Here is a 24,320-nt window from a genome sequence, read left to right as displayed (position 1 = left end):
AGAGTTTTCTTTTTTATCAGCAACTATCACACTATAGATCTACATGGAGTTGATAAGTTATCTACATTCAACTCGTAGCCTTGAACCAAACGGTATTCCAGCAAAGGTTCTTTATGAATGTAGCACAATTTTTTTACTCACTGTTGCCTACATCTTTTCAATTTATTGCTTAAAAACAATAAATTCTATAAAGTTATCTCTAATCTCTTAGTTCGAAGATCCAACATAAGTTTAAAATTACCGCCCGATTTCAGGTTTGCAATCGATTGGTAAATTGTTAGAGTTTTCAGTTTTTTGACGTACTACCGTTCTAAAAACCACTTTATTTCTGGACCAGCGCAGTGTTTTTAGTAGTCGCTCGACTGTAATCGGAGCCGTCGAATTTACCTCATACATTCGCGATTAGTTTGGATCCTATAGCTAAATATAAGTAACTCTCACTGACATAGCAAAAGTATTTGCACTGCAGCCGTTAACTAACAACCATGAAGTTTTAGTGTATGATGTATACTCTTAGCCAACTTGGTATAAGTGAACCGTTACTATTATGGTTCAGGTCTTACTTAACTGATGGATATCAGTTTATATCTCTTTTTGGTCACAACTCAGCAAAATTTCTGCTTCTTTGGGTTTTTCTCGAGGAGGTCATCTATCATCGTGGTCCGTTATGGTTTAATATTTTGCTAATTATTTATGCTTAGCTGTTAATTGTTATACTCAATTTTTTACTGATGAGATTAAATTTTTCATATGTATATCATCTACTTCAGACTAGACAATTCTGGATCATTTGCCACATCAATGTTACTGTCTAGGGTATGATTTCGAATAACAATAGCGGATAAAAGAGCTCAGAGCGACTACACTTACCTAATGTAAAAAAAAACTACCAAGAGGCTGATCCTCTGAGAAAATTCATGTCTATGGTGAATCGTGATAATAGTTTATTGTAAAATCATATTTGTTTGTTCGTTTGTTGTTTTTTTATTTGTACATACGTTAGTAGACCAAACCTAATCTAAATATTATATACAGATACCTACAAAAAAATCCGTATAGCGTCTATTATTCAAAATAAATAAATAATAAAAAATAAATTTAATGACATTGACGATTCTATATAAAGAATTCATATATCAAGCAAACACACCAATATTTAGATTACTGGTAAACGTTTATATGATTACTAGCTGAATAACGCGGCTTCACACGTGTACAGTTTTTTGTGTTACCTACTATAACTTTTATTTTATTAATTTTTATATTTATTACAGACTGATTTTAGATATGTTAATCCTAGGTTACCTGTGTAGAAGTTTCTGTAAACTCTTTTAGAACTAATTAAGTTTTACAACGTCGTAGTAACATTATTATATGCATTATGGTGTTATATAAAGCAAAAAAAAAAAAAATTTATATCGACATATTTTATTCATCTCAATACCTCTTTATAAACAGTATTTTTGGTACTTCCTTTTGGGGCTAAAATAATCAAACTATTATACTGGCAGAGCTAACTCTAGAACATGTGACATAGAACTGTCGATGTGAAAAACATTTTTCTCTCAAGTCAATCCCTGCCACGCTCAATGATTGTCCTTGAGACTTATTAATAATCATAACAAAGCAAACTTTGAGTGGCAATTGATTTCTTTTAAACTCAAAGGGATAATCAGTTGGAATCAACGTTATTCTCGGGATTAAAACTATATCTCCCTTTGCACACCCAGTATACTACTAGATTAATTATATTACTATGTACAAAAAACCTAACTAAATAATTATTACTCCTTCTTAAATTTAAATATAAATATAAAAAAAAATTGGTTAAACAAAAATTTATAAAATATATATCGCACACATACAAAAATACAAAATTTATCCATACACCAATTTTCACCTCGAGTGTATAAAACACCAAAACGATGGACCCAATTACTCGTAGTCTTCCCACCGTAAATGTTCAATCTGATGGAAAAATGTATAAAACTCGATATGTGTAAAACACAAAAATTTACTTGTAATTAAAACAAATTAAAACGCAAATAAACAAACAAAAAAATACAAATGTTAAAAAATTCGGGTCGTGGATTACGAATGTCGTTGGGCGCCACTGTCGTATATGCACTTTTCAGTGATCAACACTATCGACACTAGAGTTACCAAAATATCATAAATTAACTGGTTACAGTTTGGCCCTCTAGACGTCGATATCGCTACCTTTACTGTTAAGACTTTCAATCTTCAAAAACCATAAATTAACCGGTCACAGATCAGATTGAAAGAATACAATTAACGTAGGACTACTTTCACCGTTTAAACCTTGAATCATCAACGACCATAAACTAACCGGTTACAGATCAGATTTAAGGAATATACTTAGAATGGTATGGCTACTCAATCAAAACATATAATTTTCGGGTCGGAAACATTTTTTATTTACTTATATAAACAAACACTACAAAATTAACAATCAAACGTATCGCAGTATTGACATACCGCGACTGCCTCCTCTTACTATACTTTTTGCCTTATATCTATAGTTTACAATTTAACTGCCTCAGCACATTTGCTTCCCTGGCCTACACTACAAATATGATTACTATTTTGTTTATATACATAGTCACCTATTACTACAACACCCAGTGATAACTATAGCTTCTATTACATTTTTGTGTAGAGCATTAAATTGCAATCTAGTTCCATTACACAATTTAGGTGGGTTAAGATTTCTCAGTAACATTATAGGTGCTCCAATTTTAAGGATAAGTTTATGTGATGGAAGACAAGAAGGATTCAGAGTATTAAAAAATTCTAAAGGGTAATGGACAGCAACATCCGAATGGATCACTTAATCAAAAGATTTATATTCAAAAGCTTTTTATTAGAATTTCATTGATTTCGGCTGCCTTATCATTCTTGGGAGTTAAGATGGCTTGATCGCACAACCATTTGATGGGTTTTATCTTGATATTTATTATATCTGGGTAAGTTCTGGAAGTTGGTTCTGATAAAGAGCTAACAACTGTACTCAAATTTGAGGGAATAGTGATCTCACCTTAGTGAGATAGTGTAGGGCATAATTGTGCCATTTATGTTCAATAATTCGACAACTATATTAATTAATTTTTTAATAATGAAGAAAATTGTATTTTAATTCACTTAAAGAACCGTACATAAACTGGGGTGCGTATACGAAGACGCATTAATATTCGAAAATAATAAGTAAAACGCCTTGTTATTTCAATACATTCAATATTTAGAAAAAAACCGTAATTACCGGACATAAACCTTGTAAATGTACATATACGAAGACGCGTCATTTAATATTGATAATAATAATAACTAGCTGTAATAATAAAGTGATAAATATGTCAACACATAAATCAGGTTGTTATAGTAACCACTTATAAACAAAATTTCCATCGTAAATCTCAAAACCCCCGTTTGTGCAACCCTTTAAAATGCGAATTTTGAAAAACCTTTACTTAGTGTGCCTCTACATTGCTTAAGGAACCTCTGTACAAAATTTCAAGTCTCTAGACCCTGTGGTTTGGTCTGGGTGTTGATGAATCACCCAAGATAAGTCTCTTTATATATATAGAATATAGATAGATACTATATTATAATAATATGGATTAATGAACAATCTAACAAAATTCGAACTATACATTTGTAATGTGAAATGACACCGCCTTTTATACGCCTTTATAATAAAAAGTTGAAAAACGTGTTAAAAATAATAATAAATACGGTTTGACATAATTTTGTATGCAAGTTATCGTCGATGGACAACATATTAAATATTAAACACTTAAAATAAGTGGTATAATCATCAAAATATTATGTTATTATATGTATAATATTTTTTTAATGCTTTGAAAGTATAATACAAACACATTTTACAATAGTTTTAAATTACCTAACTTTAATCATTACCTACCTATTGTCATATCAAAACGACTAACATTTAATCAAAAAAATAAACCTATTTGAACATTTTATTAAATAACTATATTGTAACGAAGTACGACATAAAACGGTCCTTTTCAGGACCACTAACAACTAAAAACCACATGCAACACATATTAAACGGCAGGTTTTACATAGTAAAGTTTCAACGGTATGACGAGGAAAAACCGCACTGAGCTAGTGACAGCCATCAGGCAACGATACGACGATGACTCGTATTACCAACAACCTACAAACAATCAGCAACAACTTTACCGATCCAAATGGGTATATATACCAGTAGATTTCAGAAACTCTTCACTCTTCAACTTCATCTCCAATCGTCAACAAGTCATCAAGAACTTACTACACAGACGACCAGAGACCAGAAGAACAACCTACACCGACTCTACAGCTCAAGTTCAGATCGCCGAGCAGACCAGCGTCGAGGCGAAGCAAACGCAGCGTGACCAGAATCAGCCGACCAATAATAGTCAGGGAACGAAGACCATCGAACCGGCAACAACAAATTCGACGACGTTAAGTACCCGGGATGACGATTGAAACAGCTGGACCGAACGTCATACAACACAATATACACGATTACTGTCATCGACCCCGCTCTCTCCCTTACCGATCACTTGCTCAAGTACCGTCAACCCGAGTTCCTTTCCGTCAAGTAGTAGCCGCTTGTACAAGCTACGCACTACTGGCGGAGGACTCCTTCCCATCTTATAATTCTATATATAATTATCTCACACCCATTATATGTGATAGGACCGAACGATAATATCGTCGGTCGAACACGAGCTCTCACCAGTCTCACCACGTCAGTCCGCTTGTGTAAGCCTGGCTGACGCATCCGTGAATCTCACTTCTCCCAGATATTGTACAAATATTAAATAATATATTACTTGTATAGATAAAAGACCAGCCGTTAAATCCTAAAACCAAGGTATATTTATTTCTACAAAGAACGGTTGGTAATTAAACTTACCACACCGTATCAATATCAAATGATCAATCGAGCTCTTATAAGTTATAACCATATTGTCTTTTTCAATCAAACATCAGCATTCAGCGTACATGATATTTATCAAGAGCTCATATTTATACCACAGAATACCTACTGATAACATAATATTTTTCAAAATGTTTACAATAAAACAAAACCATTATAGACAAAAAAAAGTACAATAAACCTTTATTGCATAATATATTACGGTCAACAGGAGCCATGGGAGCCATGGCCTCCGTACCTCCCACTCGTCTAACCTACTGTTTTGAAAAAAAAATGTTTATTATCACCGACTTAAAATCAAAGTTTTGTTGCCATTAGAAAATAATATATATATATATATATATTTATATATACCTAATACCTGCGAGTAATATAGTAGTAGATAGAGTTTTTCGTAGTATAAACATAAACAAATCTTGAAAACGTTTAAACGATTTTGTAAATTGTGTACACTATAACAAGTTATGGCGTATAGCAACTATAACAGTAACCTTTATTTTGTATTATTTATATTTATAATAATATTGTAAAGCGTGTGTATAAACACCATTATAAGGAAATATTTTGAACGCAACTTTTATAATTAAAAATGTATTTTGCCTACGTTTTTAATCTGTGAAAATATACTGCATTTCCATGCTAAAATTCATAATTTAAAATGAATGAGATGATTGGAAGTAGTTTCGATTAAAGGTAAAATTAATGAAACTGTTATATCGGGATATGGGGTGAAAATACAAAGGATAATTTACAAAAGAGGAAGTGAACTGGGATGATCACGAGAGAAACAATAGGTGTGAGGTATAGCGGGACAAAAAGAGAAAAGATGTGATAAAAAAAATATTTATATACATATATATAACGGGTTATAGACGAGTGAAAAAGATAACGCTACGAAGGATTATAATATGGGGGGGAACTAATTCATAAAGTCTACTTTAAAATAATCAATTACGACTGAAATTATGATTATGTCACAAATTATAAGTTTCGAAATTAAATTATAAGCAAAGTAATTAAAACGTTGAAATAATATTATACATAAACATATTATTTTACACAATTCCAAATTAATTCGTAGACTAAATCTGTAGTGTGAATTTCATTAGCATCGCCTAAACTTTGCAATCGGATCTATTTAAGGATTATTATAATATTATTTTAGTTCATTATGTCATCAAAAATTAAATTTTATTTCATAGAGGTGTTATACGAAGCATATATTTCATAACATACCTACACATATTTTATGATAATTAATATTATTATTTTCGTATTATCTGTTTCATAAAGAGTTCAATAAAACGTTTAGTATTATATATAGATCTGTATTTACATCTTCGTGAAAACTGTTTGGTAAATAAAGTTTTGTAAAGCAGTTTTATCATAAATGGTGCAGCATATTAATTATTATTGAATTCTTTTATGACAATTTTTGTCAAATTTGAAGGTCTTAAACATAGTTATTTGATTTGTTTAAATACCCATAAAACATTGTAATATGTAATAATATAATTCTCAAAGAAATTTCCCTTTCATCCTATCTCACAATTAAAAATTTAGAATAATGTATCTGACTTCTCTATAATTGACAGGAATATAAAATGGCAATATTTCACAATGGTTATTTTATTAAGTTTATTTTATTAATTTTATTTCATTATTATGTTGTCTGACCAGCCTGTATATCAAAGTACATAATATAATGCCTAAAGGTAAACCTTATAAACTCTTTATTAATCGGTGACATAAATAATAACGATACTTATGCATAATTTGAATTTCCTTAATTTCGTTGCATAAAATTATCCTAAGACTTTGCCCATTTCATTTTCTATAAATTATACATATAGTAGGATAATGAACTTTCTGTGATCTCAGTTAAAATATTTAATGATAACCATACAAATATATTTCTTTATTTCATGCCAGACGTGATATTCTTAGTATTTAAATAAAGCTTAATGATTGAAATATATAGGTTGCTTAGCATCGTATTTCAACTCTGTAATCCACGTATTATAATAATATAATTTTTTTTTTGTCTTTATATTTATTTACACCCCTACATATTATATTAATGATGTGCGATCAGTATATTTCAGTATATTTCAGTATAATCAATACTAATTCAAAAAGAAATAGAGTAGAAAAAATATATTTTAGAGTTGACACATAGATGCGAGTTTAAATACTTTTAGAATGTGAAACAATTTTCAAAAAATCAGGCCAAATGTCTGAGTACATTTTTAAAAATGGATTTTTTGGTCAAACACAATAACTTTCAACTTTGAAAATACATTTTTATGATACAAAAATCATTTTTTAAGTATGTATGATGGAAATCAGACGACAAAGTGTTACATTATAACATATGGTAAAATCGCGATTTTGGTTAATAATTAGTATATTTTATATTGTATAATATATTATAATATATAACTAATAATATTTGTGTAACAAACGAAATATTGTTAAAAAAATGTCCGTTGAATGATACGTACATCCATAGACATCTTAATAATTGTTATATGATAATATTAGTTATTTTTGCACTTAATAATTCCGCAGGTTTCTTTATATTCTATACATTTATTATAATTTTTATACTACAAACCACTGAATGATATATAACATTCCGGTAGTGTTAATAAAGTCATACTATATTTTAATACCCATTTTATTAAAACTCATTGCTATTATTTGTTTATTGGAATAGGTATACTACAATTAGAACACAGTTAGGTTTTAAAATATTTAATAATAAATAATAAATATTATTATTTATTATTATTATCCACTAGTATACAATAGTAGTAAACAATTTTATTTTTTGGGTTCAATACGATCGTAGCTAGAAGAATATGAATTGAAAAATAAATCCAAAATGTATTTTTCATTTTAAAAAGTTTAGAGCAAAATAGAAATTGTATTATAAAATTATTATTATAAATTAAAAATTCAGTAAATTATTGTCCTCTTATAATTTTAGTGACAAGCACGACTCAAGTACAAATATTTTTTGACCCATATCACAACATTGACCCTTGTCAAAAACCTTGTTTAACTATTTCTGTGTAGGATAATATGTACTTTAATTTTATACCATCCGTTTCTTCAGTAGGCAACGCTGACGAAGTTTTTAGATACGTCCACTGAATTCCAGTTTTCTACCCACTAATAATTCACGTTTTTATATTTGTAAAAAATACATTTCATTTCTTTCAACTTGACAGATTATAGAAATATTTACTGTCAAAAAAATAAATGGATGTATTAATATTATTAAGAACTATTCTTGTTAGGGTTTAAAATTTAATTTAATATTTAAATAGATTAATATTGATGTTTTTTTTTATTATTATTAATACAGCATCAATTACTAGGTTTATTAGCCTACAACAAAATAAATATTAGCTGCATATATGAGGTATGAATTATTAAACGAATAATAAATCATTATTATAATTATTGCACATAACATTATTTTAAAAATACGTATCTTGGTTTAAATATTTATATCAATAATATTATTATTAACTCATTAATATTCGATACATGCAGGGTACCTACTAAAAATTTTTAGTTGTACTGCCCATGTCCATGACTAATTCAAAATAATAATTATATATGATGTAACATTACAACAGTTGTTATAATTCAAAATATACTTATATACTTGTATACTTGTATATTCATGACGAAAAAAAAAATAAAAACATCTAATTCGTACGAGAATACTTGGTAGTTACATAATATAAATAATCATATTTCGGTGTTGTTTGATCAATAAACTTAAATTATGTAATTGATCTTAATAATAAATCAACCAGATAACATGATAATAATATGTAATAAGATAAACAGTTTTAAGAAAACTATTCTATAATTTTATTTTGTGGAATTATTTTTAGACGATTGTGACATAATATGATTTATACTTTTTATTATTATTAACTAACTTTCGGCAAAATTGACTATTGAGTGATTATATGATATGTTAATAATTAAAATAGTTATATAATTAATAACGTTTAAATATTTTATACGAATTTCAGAAATATTAAATTAGGTATTAAGTTACTAGATAGTATTGTATTAGGTTTTAAAATCAAGTGGGAAACATTTTAATTTAAGTTCGATACCTAGTGATTATCTTTAAAAAAATATTCATTAGTAATGACAATTGCGCTAGTAAAATTATCCAAGAAATCATACTTTTTCTGAATTATAAAACGGTATTTGTATATTAGAATATTATATAATATATGGAATCACCAAATACATTTTGTTGATAAAATTTAAAATAGCAATTTGAAGATCCACTTCCATGGACTACAGGTATTATTCCATAGCGAATGAGTTCCTGCACACACTCTTGAAGTAATAAATAACCTCTCGTTTGGTACTCGATATTGTGTTTCAATTGAATTTTCATTAGGTATTATCATTAATTATTCAGTTTAAATTAAAATAACGCCTGAGAATTTGGTAAAGCGCCTCTGAGTTGTTTACATAAATGTTGGATTTGTCGTGTACTTTATATTGTACTTAAATTACTCCATTAACGAATAACTTTATTATTTTACAAACCAATTATAAGACATATATAATATATTTCACGTTGTTTTTAGTTTATGTAAGATATGTATTTAAACTTTAAAAACTGTTAAATACTAGTATACGACTAAGCAATAAATCACTTTGGGTATTGAAATAAGTATTTGCTTCAATTCAATAAAAAAAAAAAAAAAAACATAATAAATAAACTGTTGAGTCTAAATAACTAGAATTTTTTTCCTACCCCTTGAAATGTTTATAAGTTGTGTTTAAGCTTTAAAGTATATACTAAAGTATATAAAGTATACTCAACATTTTCATAAGTCAGGTTAATTTGTATTCACCTTGAGATTCAAGTTATCAAAACTCAACTAAAATATATAATAATAATATAATGGTTTAGTAAGATAAATTCGTAATTTTGATCAGTATAATTATATAACTTATATAAATACCTAAGAAATATACGATTCATATTTCCTTACTTCCTCGTATCGTCCTTTCCGCCTTCCCTTATAAAAATACACACGAAGATTTTTATTGAAAACTATGCTTAGGCAGGTGAAACATTTTAAAATTAAACTGTTAGTTCAATAAAATTGGCTTAAACTTAGAATTCAATACACTCTTTAAAAATCGAATAAATATATAATCAACACGGGTTATCAGACAAATTCATATATATATATATATATGTTTATATACCTATAAATCATGTATAATATTTATTGTTAATATTGTGAAATACGGAAATTGTGCATTAGCATGTTGTTTGCAATGATTTTATTTGTTATTAACTTAACAGATTTTGAAATCATTTTAATATTTAATATTTGATTATTAATTCAATTTCAAATTAGTCATCCGACATTAAGCTGTAGCGGCCGATCTGTGATATATTTCGACCCTTTTCGTTTTCAATCAAAATAAAATCAATACATTAATTCGATTATTTTGACACGTCATACACATTTGCAGTATTAACAGTTATCAAATATTATGAAACATTGAAGGGGGTGCGTGTGTGTTTTCTACAGTTTTTCTATTAAATAGTGATCGACGTAATCCATACTTTGATACATCAGCAGTTATTGGGCTGCTAAACACGTAAGATATTGACGGCAAAAAGGACATAAAAAAACATCTAACAGACTAAACGCGACGAGAACAACGTACAATACGATAACTATACATTATTTCCATAAAAAAAGTGTACCCAGCATAACACGTTGGTGCACAAAGATGTTTTCGCCACACAATAGGGGTAGACAAATAGATAAGACGCGAGCTCGCATTATTCAGATTTCAAACAATATTAATCGATGCGAGGTGGAGCACTTAGTGTTGTTGCTCATCGCGTTGTGTGCAGTCTACACAACGCGATATCTACCGAGGTCAACACTGCAAGCGTCTTATAATAACAACATCCAGGTCCTCATCTCTCGATTATGTTATTACATATCTTGAAATGGCGTCCGGAAGCTGTCTCTAAGCAACACCAAAGGTGGTGGATTTCACACAAAGGCACCATCAAAATCTTTTTAGACAAAAAGATTGGATTTTAACACACACCTGATACCTGTTCGGCAAATAAAACATAGGTTTTGCGTGCACAAGACCGCATTAAGGAATTGGCCGCTCTGAGACAAAAAAAAAAAAAAAACACTTGATTATACCAAATAAAAATTTAATGCAATTTAAAAACTTGAAATTTGTCACCTCCTCATAATCAGTCGCCGGGGGAAACAACACCCCCACTAAATATGGCACTGTGTGTGCATTTGTGGGTGTTTTTCTAGTAGTATCTCGATGATGGCCGCGGTTAATATGTACATCGGTGAAACAAAATAGAATATATACTCGAACAAATGGCTCACTTAACGTTGACGTCTCTATCTCCGTGTAAAATAAGTCGAATACGGTGGCGGTGGACAGCGCAAACATCAGAGGAGCCCTGTATAATATTGACCTATTAGGAGGTACAAGACACTCGCGGATTACGCGATTCCTATCCACTCAAGCCCATATAATATACAGTTTGGTTAAAGGTTCGTTGTACGCCTGTTTGTGTCGTAGATACTAGAATTAAACCTCGGCCGGTGGAAAAAATACAGCCAAATGTCGGTTTAAAATTATCCTCTTTTTTTTACTTTCCCCGACGTTTTTAGGTAGGTATAGTTCGTATAGAAGACTGATCCCACCGAAGAAGCTTATTCGTTTGTTGCTGCAATGTTAATCGAGTTTTTCTTAAGTTTTTGAAATAAACTGTCTTATTCGCTAGTTTTACTGTTGAAAAAATGGAAACCGCATGATATTTCAAAATATAAGATTGATGAAATCCATTTAGAAAATATTTAAATATTTAAAAAAAATTATTATCCATTGATTTTCTATAGGTATAATATGGAAAACCTTTTTTTTTCAATCAGGATTCGAAACAACATATTATGTTATTCAATACTAACTTATGATGTGTATAGTTATGAGTTATAACTTATTTTCATGATAAATATTAACTATATGCGTAAATCCAAATCAATGCTAGTTCAAATAAATAATTTTTATAACGAATATTGATAGGAAATCATCTATATAAATGTAAATTACAATAATTTAAATAAACTTTAATCGCATAAATTTCACCTGCAGGGTTAGGTATGCACCTTTAATTGTTTTTCTAGTTCGTATAGCAATTTAAACATTAATTTTGTTGTTTTTCACAAAGCAATCAAATCTCTAAGAATTCTCGTTTAAACATTAAATCAGAAAAACCATATATATTTCAGAGCACATTAACTAGGTATTTTAAAAGCGTATTGTTATTTTTTTCAATATAATAATATATTTCAACTACATATAAGGCAAGTAAGATATTTACCATCTTTGGACAATATTCTCGTATATTCTTGAACATAATATGAAGATTTTAGAGCACTTTTACTTACGTGACCACAGTGGCGCCCAACCCTATTACTAAGTATAGCGGCCGCTACACCTTGAAAATAAGGGGTGGGTGGATAAATAACTAACTTGATATATATTGATACATAATAATATGTTCATTATTAATTATCATATTGGTTGGAACCTATTTACTAATATTATCAATTAAAATATGATAAAATGTATAAAGTAATTGAATTTTGAGTTTATGAGGGGGTGGGTGAGTAAAATTATTTCTTGCTACACCTGAAAAATATATCTTTGACGCCACTACATGACCAAAAATAAAATTTTGTCTACACGTCACAAACCATACAAAACTTTTTTAAATTATGGTATAAGAAATAGAATTTTAGATCCTGGAAGTACTGAATAATGATTTATACAATGATTTAGTTTATATTTTCTGGATACACTTTTAAATGTAGAATAAATGTTTTGATTTTTAACTCAGAGAGTAGTTTCTAGTAGAAAATTTGATTTAGTTTAATTTGAGAGGTCAAAAGAAAGAGAATTCCTAGTAATTTTCAAAAGAACAAGTGAAAACAAAAAAAAAATTAATTAATATCAAGAAATTTTAGCAAACTTTGTATCACACAACATTTTCTTTATTTTGGTGTAAATTAAAAACAAATAACTAAAGATGTGTGCCAAATATTTATATTATTATAGAATATATTGATATAATTTTCTAAATGTTTTGATTTTTTTGAGCTAGCTACATATGTATAGATATTATTAACGTTTTCGATTTTTGTTTTAGATATTTTCCAAATATATCAACTAAAATTTTTATAATAGCAATTTAAAACTAACAAAGATTATTCAGCGATAGACGATAGGCAAAATGGTTTTTTTGAGCATTTGAAGTTAAAATTTTAGCAAAATTTGTCTAAATGACAAACATTTTAAAATTATTTTATGGTTGAAAATGTATTAAAATAAAGTCAATTTGTATAAACAAATTTTGAAACTCAAAACATTTTTGAAATTTTGAAATTTGCCAGAAATTATACATTTTTTAATTTCAAAATATTATTTACCAGTGTGCTTGAAACTTAAAGCATATTTTATTATACACAATGACATTTTTAAATGCAATGTTTTCGGCAAAAATTTAATGAATCTATACCGTATCACAAATAATAAAATTAATTATATACTTAACTAGCATTATAAATATATCATAAAAATATATACTTAGTAATATAAGGTGATAGATTCAAACAGAATAATTTTTCTAATTCAATTATTTATCATTGAATTCAAATTTAACGCACACATTACAGTGACTTTTTCTGAATTCGAGAAGTTACACTCGACACCTGCTGTATATATAACATAGCAGTTACCTATACTTTCCTCCCTTTTTTTCTTGATTTTGGTCATTAACAAAATTGTTAAGGAAGCATGAGAAACACTCAAGATACTTAATATTAATTTTGTATGGTGTTTTAGTTACAAACAGCCATGATTAATTAAATTGCATTAAAAGCACTTTGTATTTGAGAAGATTTACTTTGGTCTGTTAACAAATATATTAGACACTTTCTCAATCAGAATTTTAGATCTTATTATGTTTTCTTTGAAGAACAATTTTGATTTTTCAAATTTTTTACAACTTTATTCTAAGTTTAGTAGACCTAAACTACTAGATAATGATATTTGTATTCTATATATACAGGTTGATTTTTTTATCAAACAACACTCATTATTTCAAAAACTATTTACTTTTTTCAAATTTTTTTTTTTCAAAATTGTAGAACCATCTTGTTCTAGAACTAATATTTTTTAAATATTTTCACCTTTATATTTATCAGGTTAACCATTATCAACTTTTGGTTTTCAAATGACAATCTATACTTAAAATTTCATAAACTAAAAAGGCTATTTTTTCAATGAATTTTCGCGTTTAAATTTTCATTTTTCGTTAATCCGTTTACAAGATATAGCATCCCAAAGTTGGGTGGTTTTGGGTGGTGTTTGTGTGTTATAGGTGTATGTTAGGTGGTATTTACACACAAACACCATATAAGTGTTGTCTGATAAAAGAATCACCCTGTATATATATATATATATATATGACGTGCAACAAACTACAGTCTTTATAATATATATATATGTATATACTAACCACATTTATATAAATTTAAATTTTTGCGGAAAATATCTATAATCTAGATCCCAAAATATGTTATTATTGATCTGCTTTAGATTTCATAACATGATTTAGCATACGGTATCATACCACCGTACCATCAAAAGCAAGCATACACGTATTAAATAATATCCACATATTATCTAACTGGCACATTTTGTAGTCACTTTTTTAACATTTCTCATTTGTTTTTATTTGTATCACAATGGGGTTATAAATAATTAAAAATGTAAATAAACAAATTGGCCAGTTGGCACAATCTTGAATTGTCCGTCGGTCGATATAAATGTTATAGATTACCGATAGTATCAGGATTGTTAAGTGTACACTATGCAGTATTTACAAAAAGGATTTTACAATCACCATCCTATTACGGGGGTATAAATTGTGCACAAAGATAGATGCTCCTAACTATAATTATTCCCCCAAATCCATCTCGTTTTCCAGTCAAATCTCCTAAACCTTAGCGTAACTAGTAACCATCATAAAATATACATTCCCGTCAGGGTACAACTATATACTAAGACCATGGACTGAACGATTCAATTTAATACTCAGATCATAATATGACTCTCCCTGACGTTATCTCTACGTGCATATTATTTTCAGATAATAGTTTTAACAATTAATTCAATACATTAATTAATGTTAATTAATTAAAAATACCTATGTCCTATACTATTGAGTAAAACCTACAGAATCGAAAGATAAATAATATTGATTCCGCGACTAAATAAAATATGTTGTTTTTATGTAAATAAGTATAGAATAAAAGGTGAATTTAGTGGAAAATGATTTTAAAACCAATTGCAAAAATATTTTTATTGCCTTTTACAATTGAAACAAAAAATGAGATTTTTTCAAATAAAAAAAAAAATTACTAAACAATAATAATTTCACCCTTTTTATGCTGTTTAATACTCTATTATGATGCTTTACAAAAATACCGTTTATTTCTAAATGACTATTTTTTGAATAATTTATACCTAATTTAGAAAATATAATCTACAATGTTTAATTTTAAACATTCGAATATAGGTTTTTTTTTATTCACCAAAACGGTTAGACAATATATTTTATTGATTAATTAAGGACCATGATTCCATGATTTTATAATATTAATTATTACCTTATATATCATATTTGTTTATAATATAATAATTCCATGGTCCTATAATATATACTCCTATAGTATATTATATTATTTACTAAACATGACAGCCATACATTTACATGCGAGTGTCAGAAATGTCCTAAAGGTCCAGACGATCCAAGGTGAATTAGAAATACATTAAGTTATTGTTTTCGTCTAATTAACCACTGATTTAGGTCTATGGCAAACAGGAACAATCAGAGACACCGATCCCTTTTGTCCGTAACGATAATGTTTATGGTACGGAAATGGTTTAAATACTTGTGGTCGAATGATACTATACCGGCTCCACGACATAACTTATGACGACGTAATAATGCGATAGGTGACTATCACATTCACGCGACAAAATTGTAACACTTTAAAATATGCATATTGAACTATTTCGATATACGTATAATATGAATGTCTGACTTATATTCGTCGCAGTTTAATAAAATAAAAGATTTTATAGTTTATAATATTATATGCAGTCAAAATAACGACCGCGATTTATTTTGTTCGTTCCAGCAAAGTACATGAGTATAACATTTCTCGACCCCTCGGCCGGTACACTTATTTTCTGCATTTGCGATTAATTTTAATCTTTAATTACAGAAAACAGCCTTACATCATTTTTAATTCATTTAAATGAAATAAAGTTCCAGAAGAATGACTTGACTCATATTTTACCCTTTTCATCTAAATCGACTCCCTCGTAATGTGGATTTTAATTTTAATTGCCATTTTAACATTTTAAACGAAAATCCTTTACAACGAATAAGTTCATAATATATTTTTAAAGAAAATTGTATAGGTTAAGTTATGCCTAATTGTATTAATATAAATAATAATCACCTATAATATTACTTAAAATAGTAATTTTCAGTGAAATATTAAATTTTACTAATTGGAAGAAAATTTTTAATTTTTATTGAAATTTATAAACTTCTATAAATAGCTTTTCATGTTCAAAAGTATTAGTATATGAAACTTAACTAAAAAATAATAATTATTACCATAAGTACAACATTTTCCTTAATCCTTAATCATATATTAAGTAAGTACCTAAGTATATTTACGCGTTGCAATGCCTCGATATAATACACGCCTTAAACAATTAATTGTATATTATTTCTATAAACATACTTATACTTACTTCCATTAAAGTTAACGGGTCCTTAAACATTTAACAGGTTCCGAACAATAATAAAAAGTAATCCATCATCCTTGATTGGACCATTGAATGTTAACGAGAGATTTAAATAATTTATCAAATGTTTGTACACTCAATCCCAAAAACTTTTACAATGGTTCTACCTATAAATTATTTTTAGATTTTCGCTACTATAAACAATAGTTATATCCAAAAGTATTTAAATGTAATAACATAATATTATGCATATCATATAGATATATTTGTTATGTTTACACGTGTTATTAACAATAATAATCATAAAAATTCTCACGATTTATACGATTTTGATTGATTTATGTATCATCAATAAAATAAAACACATGATGCAACTAAGTATTAAAAATAGGTACAAAGAATTAGTAGACGGACACTACCAATATCGATCGCACATATGCTCGTTCTGTAATCTGGGACCACATTTTACTAAAAACTCCTCGAGATATTTATATTTAATTTCTATATCTAGACACGACTGTGAAGCAGAGATGATAATACTGAGGTGGGTATATGGATTCGATAGACATAGCAGGATAAAAAATAAAAATAAAATTACGAATATTGTTGCAGTACTGGCACTAATCGCAGTGGACTAAGTGAGGTTGAGATGGTTCGGACAAATTACAATTTCTAATCCAATCGTAAAATCATTTGTACTTGAAAATTGATAATTTAATTTAATACTAAGTTCCTCCTTTTTCCTTTTAAGAATTAATCTTACAACAATTTAAAATACAATACTTAAATGATAATCAATGTTTATATAAAAATTTTAAGTTTTTACAAACAATATTTATGTAAATATGTGTATTAACTTAAAACTTATAAGTAGTTAACATAAGACATAACAATATTATACGATGGACTATAATAAATAATTAAAAATATGTTTTATACAATAATTTTGTCAAAAATTAGTTAAAATTTAATCTACTGTATAATTAATGAAAAAATAAATTAGGTACCAATAGTAAAATAAAAAAAGTAATTCATTTCGTTTTTTTTTTGCACTACGTGCAAAATCTAAACAATATCGAGATGCGGTTTTTAATTTTTACTGGTGGGAGGGCAATGAATGATCAATAAGTTGCCTCGACAAAAAAAAATTACTTACACAATCACTACTGGTGTATTTTGTACCCAGCTACCACCCTAAATGAGCCACTGGGCACTAAAATGATATACCTATAGAATATAGGTAGGTATAGCCTACCTAAGCCGTTTTATCGGTGAAGGTAAAGCAATTTTTAATGTTCTTTTAAATTAATTCACTTAATTTAATCAAAGTTTTAATTATATTTTAAATCACAGTAATATAGTGAGTATAATGACTATTTTAATAATTATAATTTTAGTAATTATTATAATATGCATTTGTTTAAAACTAAAACGGTTAACATAATAACATTTTAAAAGGTTAATTTAAAGTAGAAAGATATCTACTAAAGTTCCTAAAATACCTATATAAGATGGTAATATAATGATCACACAAAGTATTAAAAAGTGATTTTTATTTCGGTACTTTATAGTTTAGACTTAAAAATATAATATCTAGTATCTACCATATTATTATTATTTCGTCGTTTATATATTTATTTTTTTACTGCCACTAGTACATTATTATTATAATTTAATTTATGACTCGGAGTATAATCTTTATTTCTAACTATTTCTCATTAAGTATTCACATAAGATAAACAGTAGGTACCTAATAGTAGTTAAAGTGGATTAAAATAAGTGGAAGATGAATAATACTAGGTATATGTAATATATTATGCCCCCTTCATAATAATAATTAAATATCAAGAATTTCACACAGAGACAAAAAATCTGCTTCCTTAAAAAGCATAAAAACGTAATAAACTTTCTTCAGAAGTTGTTATCAATATTATCATTGAAATTTAAAAAAAAATATTTGACATAAATGAGCTCACAAATACATTTTTATAAGCATCTAAAACAAACATATTGACAAAATTGGATAATCTAGTATCTACCGTAAATTAATGATTTATCATCAAGTGATTTTTCCTATTTTATTGTAGTTATTTTTTTACAAACGGACCACTATGATAGATAATTGAAGTTTTCATTAAATATTTATTTTTAGATTTTCCATCTATGGTATAATCAGTTGCGCAACTAGCACAAAATCTTAGGGGGGGCTATAGCCCCACCTCAATATTATACCAAAAGTAACCCGTGGGCTATGCCCCCCAACGCCATCTTCAAATTTAAACACCATTAATACCAACATTTACTTTTAATTATATATTTTATATGCATCGTGAAATAATTATTAACATTTGACATATTATATAAGATTCATTTTTCTTTTGTTGATGGCTGTGAATTGTTCCGAAATGACCTCGGGATCAATTTCTTTATCTTTTTCAATGTTTAATATCGATAAATTACAAAATCTATCTTGCTCCATTGTAGATTTTAAGTACGTATTTATTCGCTATATACAGTGTACCCGTAAGTCGTAACAGATTTTCAGTGATAATCGCCAATTAACCAGTGCGTACATACTACGAACGATAAAAACTTGTATCATAGAAAAGATGAATTAATATATAGATGAAATAATTTTAAACTTTAAAAACTTTCCAAAAAAAAAAATAAATAAATAAATACAGCTGAATTTTTAAAAGTGTATTAATATTTTAAGCATCAATGATTAATTTATTTTGGGGGGCTAAGCCCCCCCCCCCCAGCCCTCCCCCTAGTTACGCTTATGGGTATAATATTATCTAAATGTTTTGACAAAAATGTCATTGTTGGGTATCCATTTATTTCAAAATCGTTATTATTCACTCATATTATATTATAGTTTAAAATTTAAATGTACTAATGAAATATTCAATTTTTATATGGATACACGAAAAAATGTTACTGACCGATTTTCCACAAGGTTTTCGTCGTCTTGGCTACAGTTAGAGTGTTAAAATATTAAAATAAACATAGGTATTTGTAATCCATGGGTAGATTTTCCTAATAGAGAAAAAAAATCTCATACGGATCTTTTCTTTTATCACTATTTTTTATTTGATTTTACAAATACATTGTGATGTGACACTTCTGATTCTATTAATTTATTGCGTAAACCCATAAAGGTAAACACATCTAAATAAACTTATTTCTTCACTCACTGCTACAAGCATCAGTGGTTCAGTGGTAGAATGCTCGCCTGCCACGCGGGCGGCCCGGGTTCGATTCCCGGCTGATGCAGGATCTTTTTTGAATTTTTAAAATCTTTTATTCTTATATAATATATATTTTTTTATTTATTTTTGAATTTATAATTTTGATTTGATTGCACCAAAAATTCTTTTTATATAATAGGCATAAAGTAATGTATAAAAATATATAATACGCATTATAAATAAAAACTTTTTTTTTTTCAATTAGTGCAGGTCGGGATTTAGGAGATCACAACACCAGTGTCTTTTTAATCGATGTGGGGGGTTATTAGGCATGAATTCACTGGCCAAGTTGGAAATCAATGGATTTGTGTGGTTAGCTGTTTTGGTGTGTAACTTTTTGTAGTAGTTTTTGGAAATAAAAACTTAAATAATTTATTATGCTAGATACAGGATGATAATTTTAAAAGTTTAGCATACAAACTGCTACACGTGTTTTCACAATAAATTAATTATACATTTTTAATTTGGTTTTTTGTATTTCACTTTATAAAATTTTACATAGTTAATAAAACTATAAATATAGTTAATAAAACAATAAGTTCCGTCCAACAAAACACGTAAAACCATAATAATATAATTATTATTAAATTTATATTCCAACATTTATTAGTAATACAAATATTAGAAAAATATTAATTTTTTTTAAATCGTCAATTTTATTTACTGCAATTTTGAAAATTTACGATTTTCTCACATTGCCAATTATAAAAATATCTGTGTTTGAAAGAAGATATACAATCTAAACAAAGATACTAGGTTTTTAACTGTACAAGTAAACGTGTGAAGTGTAATAATTGAAGATCTTTCTGATAAATTGAAGGGTCGACAAAAATAGTTTAATTAATGTTTAGTACAATGGCTATAACGTTTACATAATTAAGAAAATTAATTATGATGACATACACAGAGCTTTGAGTCATCAGCGTGCTTGCACTTAACAATATCGTGTCATTGATCGAACATCAAAACCCAGATTAATCGTGTAAAGATAATGCAGACCGGTAAAGCACGATTGAGCATAAAACGATTGAGCATATACCTTTTTAGCAACACGATTGAGCATAGAATATTTTATGCGATGTTGCCACATTCATGTTGCCAAAATTTTGTAATTTATTATTTTGGCGTATTATTATTAAACAATTTTACAATTTTATTATTTTCAAACAAATCTATATATTATTATAAAATGCGACTATTATTTATTATTGATTTATAAACATTTTAATTTTATTATTTTCACGTCATAACTATTATTATTATAAATATTTTGATTTTATTTTTTTCATGCCATATCTATTATTATTGTTATTATCAATTGGATCTAAATACTATTTTAATGTGACTAGGTATATTAAATTTTGACTATAAAATTGTGTTATTTTTTTGGCATATTATATTTTAAATTATTATAATTATTTGAATAAATATTTTTAAATTTAAATTATTTATTTTTACTTTTTTTAAATTGAAAATGGCAACGTTGCAGAGTTTTTTATGCTCAATCGTGTAAGTTTTCTTTTGTATTTTAATTTCCTTTGATACGCCGACAATTTTGCTCAATCGTGTCGCAAAAAAGGTGTTTTATGCTCAATCGTGTTTCAGCCATGCAGACAGTTTTCTGTAAGAGTACGTATAATAATTTATTTTGTTATTTACGCGTCATATTAAACTTTTTTCTTTTTTTTAAATTTGTTTATTTTATACAGTCCTTATAAATTAAGACTTCTCAAATGTATGAAAATTTCAAGGATACACCTCAAAATATTAATCCAGGAATTTAAACTAAATATTATGTGGGATTACATTAAGATTTTATTGCTACATAATACATTTAGAAAAGTTTTAGTTAAAAGTATTTTAACATCAATTACCAACTTCTTGAAAGTTTAAGTAGTATTATCTTTTTATTTTTCAAAATAGTGGATTCCTCGGGAAGCCATATAAAAAATTGTTTTCGTCGAATAGAAAAGACTTTTTTTGAAACTAACAATACTTATGCTAGACGAGTGCAAAAAATTAAAATGAGCTTTATTCGAAACAACTATATAGTATGAATTCTGTTTTATAGCCCATTTTATTTTATATTACTTAAAATAAAGTAAAAATGTAACTGATGTTTGAACTTTGTAGCTGTATTTTAACAAAATAATTACAAATTATCGTTGCACAATTATTTATTTGTCTTTAAACAATAAATTATAAAACTTTCAATCTGTCTTTTTAAAAGAACATATAATATATAAGTAAGTAAGAGTTCATTTAGACAAAAAATTATAACAACAGATTTTAACTCCATGAAGGAGACTCCATTGATAAAACCGTTTAAGATTTTAAGATAAAAGATAAAGAAAACTTCCCGTGTGTACAAAAAACGCAAAATATATTTCAGCATTATTTCGCACGAAATCAATTTTCAAATGCAACAATTTATCATAACGTTTTTCATTTATCTATTTTTAAGGCCTATATTTCAAAACTGGATTTTTATAAGATAATAAAGAACATCATCTAACTGGTTTAAAGATGACATATTTTAGATTAATGGTTTCGAATGGTCGAACTGTTAACAGTTAAGACGGTATAATGTGAAATGTTTTGTGATAGATTATGTGAAGTTCGTGACGACGTATTAACATCAGTTCAGATACCTAATTTTATTAAACACCTGACTAGAACTTTTAGAACAGTATTTTTATATTTATGAATTGTTTTATAATTAATTAATCTTAAAAATAATATAAGTGCCTACCTATAAGATAAAATTATAATTTATAACACTGAATATAACAAGAACTAAATTAACTTATGTATATTTTAATTTATAAATCATTTGCATGGTAAAGTTAAATAGGTAAGTAATGTAAAAATTAATTCATAATAATATCATAAATTAATACGCATTTTAATGTGTAAAACTGTTGTGCCGTGAAGTGTCTACTATCATCAACACCTACATTATCTACCACAGTATGATATACCACGATCCAGTGCCTACAGGTTACAGATAATTATATCATCATTCATCGTATTATTTAAAAAAAAAAAAAAAATTTACAGATATAAAAATAACACTGCAATCTACCCTACTTATTAAGTCTTTTAAAAATGTACATAAGTAATTTATAGTGAAATAGGAGGATTTTCATTTGAAAAACAGAAGTTTGTATCGTCACTTTTTAAATAGTATAAAGCATCTCAAGAATTTTAAAATATGGTATTAAAGTCATAAATTTTAAAGTTACAAACGAGGTTACAAACATTAAATTTTGATGAACTTAATTACTGAAAAAAAAGAAGGTGAGCATGTTGTGTAAATTACCTTATATATTCCCAGAAAATTTTATTTATAGAAATATGCCTATATATAATTAATAATAATTGTATGCTTTGATAGGTGCCCTCGAGCATCTGATTACATTAAGAGGTCCTTCAAAAGCCTTATGAGAATCTTGGTAGCTGTTGACAACGGCTTTTAAAATCTTCTTATCTTTTTAACGATGTTTAAAATTCCTAAATTGAAAGTGGACCTTAATTAATTTGTCATAGTTTTTCTTTAGTTGCACGAAATATTGAAAGTAACCATAATTATTATCTAATATAATATGTAATTTGCCCTGGCCTGTTGAAAACTTAAATAAATAAGACTACGGGGTGCAAAAAATACCAATATTTTTAATATTTTAGTCGTTATATCTTATATCATATAGTTAAATCATCGAGCATGTAAACTATATATGGTACTTATTAAGTAATGTTTATTTAAAATTTGAAAAAATATGGGATTGTATGTTATGTGTATTTAATTTTTAAGATTTATCAATTTAAATATCCAAATTTTAGGTTAAAAATCAAATGTATGTAAGTTTATGATGCATTTAAATTTTAAATATGTTTGTCGTAATGAGTTTAATAAGTTTAGTAAGTTTTACAAGTTAAATAAGTAACTGTAAATAATTCTGATATATTATAATGGAAATTTAAAAAATAAAAAATATAATGACTTTTAATACATTGTCATTATTATAATTGAAAAATCTGGTAAGTCGTAGATGTCGTTCTGCTGTACAGTAAGTTACAGGTGGGTTACTGTAATGGATGGAATTAAATTTTATTCCAATGATATTATTATATTATTGTATAGGTACGAA

The 24,320-nt window shown here is 27.3% G+C and overlaps 1 protein-coding gene and 1 non-coding gene across 2 annotated transcripts in view; one reads left to right on the top strand and one right to left on the bottom strand.

Moving 5' to 3' along the window:
- Dop1R1 (Dopamine 1-like receptor 1) overlaps nt 1-24,320 on the bottom strand; it is a 234,156-nt gene that overhangs the window by 195,956 nt on the left and 13,880 nt on the right. The window lies entirely within an intron of this gene.
- TRNAG-GCC (transfer RNA glycine (anticodon GCC)) lies at nt 20,124-20,194 on the top strand. Its single transcript has one exon. It is a non-coding gene; the product is annotated as a tRNA-Gly (tRNA).

This window comes from Diuraphis noxia, unplaced genomic scaffold (assembly GCF_037042655.1).
Source record: "Diuraphis noxia isolate RWA-SAM2 unplaced genomic scaffold, SU_Dnox_SAM2 contig0005, whole genome shotgun sequence".
NCBI classification, from domain to species: Eukaryota; Metazoa; Arthropoda; class Insecta; order Hemiptera; family Aphididae; genus Diuraphis; species Diuraphis noxia.
Note: the sequence above shows the minus strand (reverse complement) of the source record. Positions and strands in the feature narration are given on the sequence as shown.